Source organism: Coenobita brevimanus, chromosome 23 (genome assembly GCF_032717465.1).
Source record: "Coenobita brevimanus isolate Jiangsu-jjx chromosome 23, ASM3271746v2, whole genome shotgun sequence".
NCBI lineage: Eukaryota > Metazoa > Arthropoda > Malacostraca > Decapoda > Coenobitidae > Coenobita > Coenobita brevimanus.
Genome location: NC_136976.1, coordinates 46115953 through 46127163, shown reverse-complemented (window position 1 = coordinate 46127163; position 11211 = coordinate 46115953). Strand labels below are relative to the sequence as shown.

The following is an 11211-nucleotide window of genomic DNA, read 5'->3' as shown; positions in this document are numbered from 1 at the left end:
CGAGTCTGGCATAAATCTTTAATTTCCAAACTGCCCTCCTACGGTTTCTATCCTTCTATCTGTGCCTTCATCGCTAGCTTCCTTTCTGGTCGTTCTATAGCTGCTGTCGTAGATGGCCATCGTTCTTCTCCTAGATCTATCAACAGTGGTGTTCCTCAGGGCTCTGTCCTATCACCAACTCTCTTCCTTTTATTCATCAATGATCTTCTAAGCTGTACATCTAACCCTATCCACTCATACGCTGATGACTCCACCCTTCACCTTTCCATTCGGTTCCCGCAACGCCCATCTCAACAGTTACTTCAAGAAACAAGGGATGAGGCTATGGCACACCTAATGTCTGACTTGGCTCATATCTCTGACTGGGGTAAAAATAATATGGTTGTCTTTAATGCATCTAAGACTCAGTTCTTACACCTATCAACCCGACAAAATCTTCCACAGGTATACCCACTAATGTTTAATAATATTCAGATTAATCCTGCATCATCCTTGAACATGCTTGGGGTTTCATTTACTCGGGACTTATCTTGGAAAGATCATATTACATCTCTTGTAAAATCTGCTTCCAAGAGATTGGGTGTGCTAAGCCGACTCCGCTCTTTCTTTACCCCTGCACAATTGTTGACTCTATACAGGGGTTTTATCTGCCCCTGTGTGGAGTACAACTCTCATGTGTGGGGAGGCTCCCCACATACAGCTCTTCTCAATAGGGTGGAGTCAAAGGCTTTTCGTCTCATTAACTCTCCTCCTCTTACTGACTCCCTTCAACCTCTGTCTCTTTGCCGCACTGTTGCATCTTTATCTCTTTTTTATCGCTACTTTAATGGTCACTGCTCCTCTGAACTGTCTGCTTGCATTCCTCCACCTCTACGACGGGCGCGTAGCACCCATCTGGCAGCAAACTCTCATCCCTTTTCTGTCCAACTCTCTAATGCAAGAGTTAACCGTTACTCCCAGTCTTTCATTTATGCAACAGGTCAGCTCTGGAACTGTCTCCCTCTGTCTGTATTTCCTTCTGCCTATGATCTCCAGTCTTTCAAACGTAGTGTGTCCAGGCATCTCAAAATGATTGGATCTTGAATTTGGCTCTCTATTGTATTTTGTTTTTCTCTTGGAGGGAACTGTTACTGCGGGCTCATGGCCTTTGGTTCCTTCTTCCTCGCATAAAAAAAAAAAAAAAAACATACTTCAGCTGCTTCTACTATATGCTTCTTCACGATGCTTGGTCTCTTTTTTTATTTTTTTCTTCAAAGCTCCAACCATGCAACTCTCCTACATCCTCCCTTATTTATTCCCCCCACCCTGTTCCTTGTCAACCTTGCATTTTTCTTCCAATCATCCAGTTCTCATATGTCTTCCTGCATACACTGTACAGTGATCCCTCGGTTGTCATGCACTTAATTATAGTGATTTTTGTTATCACTGCAAGATGAAAATCTGCACTCCTGGCATTATTGCAAGTTTTCCTGCTGAAAAACATTGTTATCACATACCTGAGCTGATTTCTGCTGACACTGATGGTGCAGTTTCTGTTGTTTCTGATGGCTTTGAGGGATTAAGGGTGGCATCTGATTGAAAATTAAAAATCAGAATTTTGATCTGAGATTTTTACACAATAAACTAGATTATATAAGGATCATTTTGGCCAAGTTCGAAGGTGTTTGAAGCAGAACTTTTTGTATAGGCCCTTATTCCATTTTTTTATATTCGCGAGAGCGTTTTGAGTACTTCCTATAGTTGTTATAGCTTTCTTTGTATTTATATTATTACCATTTCTTTTATGCAAAATAATATATAACTATTCTACATTTATAAACAGTGTTTTGGCGATTGCTCCATTCTATACGTCTACTGAATATTTTTTTTATAGACTGAGCAAATACAGTTTTTTTTATTATAAGAGATAATAAAAGTTAATAATATGTCATTAGAGTGGTGTTTCTGTATGAAATTATACTAAACCTATTGCTCTTTTGAATACCGTAAACCGTTTGGGAATACATTCACAGGTTATGAAGCTATACCATGTTCTTATAAAATAAAGGGGGTTTTACACGGTCAAACATGTTGGCCAACTCGCTCATCAAACCTCCAACACAACATGTTTGAAGAGTTGTTACACGTTCAAACCAAACAGACAGACAACCTCAGTCGGTGCCAAGAGGCGAAGGGGCAACATGTCCCTTACTCAAGACGATGATTATGATAAGTTAAACTGATTCATGAATCAAATGCTTCATTTAGACCTATGTATGGCTCAAGTTTAACCCTCAGATCTAGGCTGGCCTCTTGGAATCTTAATGAAATCATGTTTCGTAATCCAAAATTGTATGAAACTTCAAACTAATATACCAAAGAGGTCAGACACATTTTAAAACCCACTGATTATATGAAAGTGCCCATAAAACTGAATAAAATCATCTACCCATGGCAAAAAAAAAAAAATAAAATAAGAGGCCAAATCCTTACAACTCACCTCTTCATCAACAGAATGCAAACTTGATCTACTTTCTCGTGGCACGTCTTGATCACATATGAACATCATGTCTTCAAAATACCAGAGAGTGGGTGTGTATATTTCATCAGTTGATTTGCCAGACTTCTTGGAGCTCTCATGTTTTCGAAGTTCCCTTCTAAAAGAACTACGTAGACAGTTGATTTTTTTCATCACATCATCCCGCGAGCACTGAGGGTCAAGTTCTTTTAGCTTTCCATGCAATTCATCTATACCTTTATTTCTTAAATTCCTATTAGAGTATTCTTTCGATTTCACCTTCCACAATGCTATATGCTTCCTATATATGTCAATGAAATCCACCATAATTTCCCTTTCCTTGTCCTTAACGGCACACGTATCATTCATTTTGGAAATAATCGGCAAGTCTGTCACTGAAGGAGCTGCTATAGATGTTACCTCCGCGAGATTTGAGTATGTATGACGGTTGGAGACTTGATGTGTGTTCAGACGTTCATGCATGGACATGAACGAGCAAGCTCCGCCCACAAAAGTCAGGCCAGATCAGACATCCGTCCAACACGTTGGTCCAACATGTTTACCCCTTTCACATGTTCAAACATACTCTCAAACATCGTGTTGTCAAACGTGTTGGCCAACATGTTTGACCGTGTAAAACCCCCTTAACTTACATTTCGAGAAATCAGCAACTGAAGTTTTCACACAGATCCATAGTTATTCAACCAAAACTATTGTATGTGTTTGATATGGTGTATCTATATTGTTTGCAGCTTGTTCTGAGTATATAGCACATGGTCCCATCCTTTTCCAAGGACATTAAGCACTCGTGGGCGCAGGTGTCATGAGGCGCACCTGACTCATTATCGTCATACAGGTGTAATAATAGGCGTTTTATAAGTGCTGGATTGTCATAATATTTTAGCATAGGTATCCCTGATTGCAGTTTTCTTTGGGGGAGGCATTTACAGAAAATGTAATTTTTTGTCCCGGACTGTGATATTTTCGTCAAGATGCTCCCCTTAAGAGAAGAGGCCCTACTCAAGGAGTTAATCTCAAGTGGTGAAGACCACTAACTCTCGATCCTCTAGCCTCAAAACCCCTTTACCTCCACCCCATCTCAGGTCTCTATATGGTATATGTTTCTTCCTTAGTGTGTGTTTTTCATCACTTTCTATTAATCTAACCACATTTATGTGATAAAAAAGTTAGTAGGGCAGTGAAAGATAAAAATGTTAGACTGATAGTGGAGAAGAGAGAAAAAGTAAGCAAGCTGGAAAGACCACTTTAAGGAACTGCTAAACACAGAGAATGGAAGTAGTGTGGGTGTAAGTGGCTGGGAAATGGCTGGGAGAAGAAGGGAGGTGAGAACAGAGGAAGAGATCAGTAGGATGGAAGTAGTGGAAGCAATGAAAAGTCAAAATGGAGAAAGCCCCAGGAACATATGGAGCATGTGGTGAAATGCTGAAGCATATGGAAGAGACAGTTGTGCAGTAGAATGGATATGGAAGATGTGCAGATTGGCCTGGGAGGAAGGTAGAGTCCCAGGGGACTGGAAGTCGGGTACAATTACAATATTCCCCTGTACAAAGGAAATGGGGAAAAAGAAGTGTGTGGTAATCATAGGGTCATTGTCTTCTTAGTGTAGTAGGAAAACTATATGGTAGGACACTTACTGACAGAGTCAGGGAAATAACAGAGGAATTAGTTGGAGAAGAACAGGGAGGATTTAGGAAGAGCTGAGGTTGTGTAGATAATATATTCATTTTTAGGTCTTTAGTGGAAAAGTTTCTAGAGAAGGGAAAGAATTTGTATGAGGCCTTCATGGATTTGGAGAAAGCATATGACAGGGTGGACAGACAAGGAATGTGGAAAATATTAAGAATATATGGAGTAAACTGGATGTTGTTGAATACTGTGTAGAATATTTATAAGGGTGCATAGGCTGCTGTGCATGTGGTAGTGACCTGGGTGAATTTTTCTGTTTGAAGGTTGGATTGAAACTGGGATGTGTCATCTCTATGGCTGTTCAGTCTGTATATGGATAGAGTTATAAAACAGATGCAAGGTAGGGCAGTGGATGTTGGAGTGGCCCTAATGAGAGAGGGCAGTGTTTGGAAATTTCCTGTACTATTGTTGGCAGATGATACTGTATTGTTAAGTAAAGACAAAGCAGAACTGCAATGCTTGGTGGATGTGTTTGGAGGAGCGTGTAAGAAACAGAATTCAAAGGTGAATGTCGGGAAGAGTAAGGTTATGGTCATCGAGAGAAATGAAGTCACTGGATGTACCGTTAGGTTTGAGGATGAGGAATTGAAGAATGTGAGTGCGTTTAAGAACTTAGGTAGTGTGCGATGAGTAAGGATGGAAGTTTGGAGGTTGAAGTGCTTCAAAGAGAACAACATAGAAGAAGGTTGCTGGTTCTTTGAAAGCAGTGATCAAAAATAGGAAAAAGAGCATGAAGTAAAAAAGTCACTGCATGATTGTATGGTACAGTATTGTGATATCAACTCTTAATGTATGGAAGTGAAGCTCAGACCTTGTTAGAAGGACACAAATCAAGAGTGAAAGCAGTGGAAATGAGCTATTTGAGAGGAGCACGTGGAGTTACATGGAGAGACAGATGGCAAATGAGGAAGTGAAAGAGCATTGTGGTGCGGATGTGGATGTGATACAAAACATTAAGTGAAATACATTGAGGTGGTTTGACCTTGTGGAGAGGATGGAGAGTGAGAGACTAATGAGGAGAGTGTACATGAGTGAAGCGGAGGAGGGAAGAGGGAGGGGGAGGCCAAGGATGAGATGGAGGGATGGAGTGGAGAGGTATATGAGAGAGGGGGTGTGAGCTGAGGGGAGGGCAGTGAAATGGCAGAGGACAGGGTGACGTGGAGGTGATTTGTCTGTGGCCACCCCTTACAGGATTGGCACCTGGCAGTAGATCAATACTGCAGATAGACAGTCTATGTGTGTTTCTGATACTTGCCATAACAGTATGTATGTATGTATTTAGTGGGTCTAAACTGTGGTAAAAGGGAATAGCCTGTATTTGGGTCTGCAATCGGGATGCCTGGCACCAATTAGGTTAAATCCCATAGGTTGTTTGGTTTTTATTGCACAATTTTGTTATCATGTAACATGCTGGGTGCCAATTATGCACAACAACCAAGGGATCACTGTACTGTACTCATTCTCAACTTGTTTTTGGTTTAATTTTCCTTCTCCCATGTACATTAGTTTCTTAAGTTTTGCATGATAAAATTTACTCAAGCTTTGTTTGCACACACATATAATCACCGCACATCATTAGTTTTAGTACATTTTAGTTTAAACTCTCGAGGATGAGTCATGGATGCTCGCTGCACCAGATGATTTTCACTTGTAGGCTGCCATTTTGAAATGCTCACAGCAATGTCTAGTCTTACTGGGATGCACAATAGGAACAAGTGGTTCAGCGGTGTTATTTTTAGTAGAATGCTTTGATGCACTTTTCACAAGAATAATATTGTCAGTGTGAACTCTGGAGGTGGTAGGTTGACTGGTAGGTGTGGGGGGAGACCCACCAGAGTGGCTGAAACCATTAACAAAGAAGAAAAAACTAAAATGGGAGCACAGTATTGGGAAGAAGCATATGAAATAAAGTTTGGCAGAAAAAGGCAAGATTAAAGTGAGATCACAGTAAGCTAAAATAATGAAGGATATATAAAACAGCACTTACGTGAGACACAGATGTGACATGCTTGGGTGGATGGTGGGTGGACACTCATCACTTGCTGTGACCTTAAGATGCAGGAAGAGTAGTTTCTCAGTGCATGATTGTCTGAACATTTATTCTTTTGTCTTAGTGTTCTTGTTGTACACTCAGGAGCTCCAGTTAATTTTTTACTTTCAATTTATATCAAGACAGGCATGAAAACCTGTGAAAGAAAAAACTAACAAGAGCTCCAGGAAAACACTCAGAACACTTGGATGGAAGAATAAATGTTCAGACAATTACGCACACTTGGAAACCCCTCTTGCTGCACCTCAAGGTCATAGCATGTGATGACAAGTGTCAACCCATCACTAACCCCAGTGCATCATTTCTGAGTCCCACAAAAATGCTACCTCATTTATCATGCAGTAATTTAGCTTACTGTTATCTCATTTTACCTGTTTTTTTGTTAGCTGGCTGTTTGTTTCCTTAATACAGGAAAAAAGGTCCAAAAGCAGGAGAAATAAAGCAAAAATCAGACAGACTTGAAAGATCATTGGACCAAAATGAATTTTCTCCATACGTCCAGTTTAAAATTGGACATTATAAAAAAAAAGGGGGGGGGGGGAAAAAGAGGGAGAAACTGCTGTGTTCAACTCACATATATTACATCTAATTCTTGGTCTGCCTCTTCCTCATACCATCCAACTCTTTTACAACTTCACTCCTTTTTCTTGGTCTACATGTTCTTCCAACTACAACTTTCTCACACACCTTCCAACACATACTCCCCCATCTTGTCATACATCCTCTCCCTTATTCTTTCCCAATCCTGTTCTTGGTTTACCACTTCTGTTTCTTCCAATTACTTACCAATATAAACATGATCTTCTGTAATGACCCCAGAAACCAGGTAACCATCTCCTACAACCTGGAGCAGCATAGAAGTCAAAGAAGATCGAGATGGGGCCTTCTTCGCTAACAGACGCTTTCCCACGGTCAGGAATGAATTGTGGATACCCCCAGATTGGTTGGGCCTTAATCGCAGTGCCTGGTCAACTTCTAGCAGCTTGATCTGGTTGCGATGATGAGCAGGGAACTGAGACATATACCTAGGGAATAAAGAAGCTGTTATTGCCACTGCCCCTATCAAAATCATCATCAAACTCTCATTGCTATATTCATCATCATTATCGTTTTAACAGTTGCTCCTGCGATATAACTCGGTGGGTTGCTGTTGCTGTGACCCCAGGCTCATTTCTATGGGAACCCAGTGAACTCCAGAATAATGACCACTGCAGCCACATGTTTCCACAGATATTTTGTTGATATTATAATGAAAAATTTTCAACGTTATGAAAGTGAGGTACACAAGGTGACTATACATGCTGTGGTGTGGGGAGTGCTTTACAATGCAGGCATGGTGGATTGCTTGTGAGCTGAATTTTGTACTGGAACTGAAGCAGGGAGGGGTGATGGCCAGTGCACTGTCTCACAAGGTGCATTTGTGTCTTTCTGGGATGAATATTTCTATGAAATGAATGTTACTACATGACAGTATTGTGATATCAACTCTAACGTATGGAAGTGAAGCTTGGACTTTGTTGGAGGGACACAAGTCAAGAGTGAGAGCAGTGGAAATGAGTTATTTGAGAGGAGCATGTGGAGTCACATGGAGAGACAGAGTGGCAAATGAGGATGTAAAGGAGTGTTGTGGTGTGGATGTGGATGTGATATGAAGTGTTAGGAGAAACACACTGAGGTGGTTTGGAAATGTGGAGAGGATGGAGAGTGAAAGACTGACAAGGAGAGTGTATGTGAGTGAGGTGGAGGGGGAGAGAGGAAGGGGGAGGTCATGGATGAGATGGAGGGATGGAGTGGAGAGATATATGAGAGAGGGGGGTGTGAATTGGGAGCAGGGCAGTGAAATGGCAGGGGACAGGGCGACATGGAGGCATGTGTTTCTGGCCACCTCGTATGGGATTAAGGCATCTGGCAATAGATAGATAGACAGAATGTTTCATGAAGGATGTGACTTGTCTGGAAGGTTTAGATGGTTACGGTCGCTATGTGTTTGTGTATCAGTGAAATGTTGAGTTCAGCGGTGGAGGGGTGTTGTAAAGGCCTTCTGAGTAGTGTTGGAAAGTTGTTCATTTTTTGTTTCTTTGTGATGAGGTGATGGTGCAACAGAAAAGTTACATGGGTGGGATGAATCCTGTGCTGATGCAATGAACTGTTTACCTCTCAAATGCATATGTTCCTTGACTGGTCTCTTCTTGTTTCTTGGTACAAGAGATCAATATACATGTGGACTCTTTACATCCTGTTAACATTCTTGGAGTCCCCCCCCTTCCACATTTATGGTTGTTAATGTTGGGGCCCAGATTAGGCTAACATAATTTATTGTTGTATGAATAATTTGTTTATAGACTGTTTTCAATGATTCCCTCTGTTTTCTGCATATATAAACTTAAGGGAAAAATTACATATGGGCGACACCCCCCTTCATGGGCAACCCTTGAGACTCCTTTCAGACCTAAGTATTGTACTGTACAGGGATACTATCTAAGACATATTACCTATGATAAAGTAAACCAACAAGTTTGTGGCTTTACTAAATCATCAAGGATATGGCTTAACTAAACCAACAAGAATATGGCTGCTCACCTTAACCCAAGAGGACAACAGGTTTAATGGAGGTAAGAAGGGGATCCAAGGCAGGGTGAGGCACCTAGCGTGGGTTTCGGGAGAATTCACTGACTAGTCAATTCCCCATCAAAACAATAACAAGACAATTCGCTGTCATTAATACAGACAACCATGGGTGACACGAGAATATGTATTCAAAGGCGACTACAGAGAGGAAGAGACAAGTTAATTATTGTCTGACGGCAAATTTACTTGATGGCGAATTTTCTTGGGACCCTAGCGTGCCCCTCCTGCACCACCCGTCACACCACTCTCGTCACCAGCACTTTCGACACTTTCACTAGCTGATGCACTCACATCGATCAAAAACCCTTCAAAATGAAGTCATCATTTCCTCCACTCGCAATTGATAGCGTTCAATATTCTTGAATTCTTCCTTGAATTTACCTAGGGCACACAGTACCCAGCTGGTCTCCATCAACGACAAGTCTCCACTCTCCATCACTGGTGGTTGGCGCTTCTTGGGGGAGGCAATGTCGCGTGCTTGGGGTTAACCCCAGATTTGGGCCACTCTTCGCTGCCGTCTCACCTACAACGAGTTCAATTCACTTACTGTTAAAAAATACACTAAAATTCGGGAAAAAATAGGTCCTCGCGTACAATGAGGATCGTGTACTCTGAACTCGTGTACAGTACTGTGGGTACCTACTGTAACTCCATCTATATACAAACTGAACAATCCTGGCAACATGACACATCCCTGTTTCAATCCAACATTCAGATAGAAAAATTCACTCAGTTCCCCATCCACGTGCATTGCAGCCCTAGTGCCCTCAAACATACTCTTCATGATATTCAACAACTTCCCATTTACTCCATAATTTTTTAAATTTTCCACATTCCTTGTCTATCCACTCTGTCATATGCTTTCTCCAAATCCATGAAGGCAGCATACAACTTCTTTTCATTCTCTAGAAACTTTTCCTCTAAACACCTTACGATGCATCTATGGTCTACACAACCTCTTCCCTTCCTGAAACTTTCTTGCTCATCTCCAACTAATTCCTCTGTTACTTCCCTAACTCTGTCAGTAAGTATCCTACCACAGACTTTTCCTTTTATGCTAAGAGGACAAATGCCCCTATGATTAGCACAAACTCCTTTTTCTCTTTTTCCTCTGTATACTGGAATAATTATACCTGACTTCCAATCCTCCAGGACTCTACCTTTCTCCCGGGCCAATCTGCTCATTTCCCATATTCATTCTATTACTATCTCTCCCCCGTGCTTCAGCATTTCACCACACTTCATCAATTCCAGGGGATTTCCCCATTTTGACTTTCTTCATTGCTTCCACTACTTCCATCCTACTGATCTCTTCCTCCCTTCTTATCTCCCTCCTTCTCCCAGCCATTCCCTAGCCTCTTTTACTCTCACTACTTTCATTCTCTATGCTCAACCATTCCTTAAAGAGGTCTCTCCACCTAGTTGCTTTTTCACCCCACTCCACCAGCAATCTGCCATTTTTATCTTCCACTCCCCTGCTGTCTTACTCTCATTACCTCCTTCCAGAACATTTTCTTACAATCCCTCCACTGAACACTCAAATTCCTTCCAAACCCCTCATCCACTCTCTTCTTCATTCATTCATTCATTGCCAGACGCCATGTATCCCAGACGGGGTGGCCAATGGCTTAGAGTTAATTATTTTACAGGGAGGGGCACTAATCCTCCACCAACCCCACTTGACATGTAGGGATGCCAACAGCATCTGGTGTTCCCAGGCGGTCACCCATCCAAGTACTAACCAGACCCAACGTTGCTTAACTTCGCTGATCGGACGGGAAGCAGTGTACTCAACGTGGTATGGCCGCTTCTTACTCTTACTAATTTTTTTATCTCTTTCCTCTTTATATATAACACTCTATTCCATCTCTCAGCTTCCTCAAAGCCTCTTCTTCCCATTCACTGACTATATCAGGGGTCGGCAACCTTTTGAACATGGTGTGCCAATTTATAATTAATGCCAATTTTTTCGCTACTTTGCGTGTCAGGTAAGATTTTTTAACACTGTAGCAACAGTGTTAATTGATTTAGTAAGAAAGGATGTGCTCACCTCTCTCTCTCTCTCTCTCTCTCTCTCTTTGCATTTTCAATATTTTCTTTGTTACACTGGATCACGTTGAGTGCCATAGTATAGCACTTCACGTGCCAAGTCTGGCACGCGTGCCTAGGGTTGCCGACCCCTGGACTATATGCTTTCTTCTTTTGCGATACAGATTGTCTAACCTCTTCATTCCACCATGCTGTTTCTTACAATTCCTTTTGTCATCTCTTCACCTCACACATCACCTGACATGCTGCATGGATCTCTTCTGTGAATATCTTGAATGAA

The 11211-nt window shown here is 41.5% G+C and overlaps 1 non-coding gene across 1 annotated transcript; it reads right to left on the bottom strand.

Moving 5' to 3' along the window:
* Positions 1–10575: 10575 nt before the first annotated feature.
* Positions 10576–10694, bottom strand: LOC145393108 (5S ribosomal RNA). Its single transcript, XR_013896125.1, has one exon. It is a non-coding gene; the product is annotated as a 5S ribosomal RNA (ribosomal RNA).
* Positions 10695–11211: the final 517 nt, after the last annotated feature.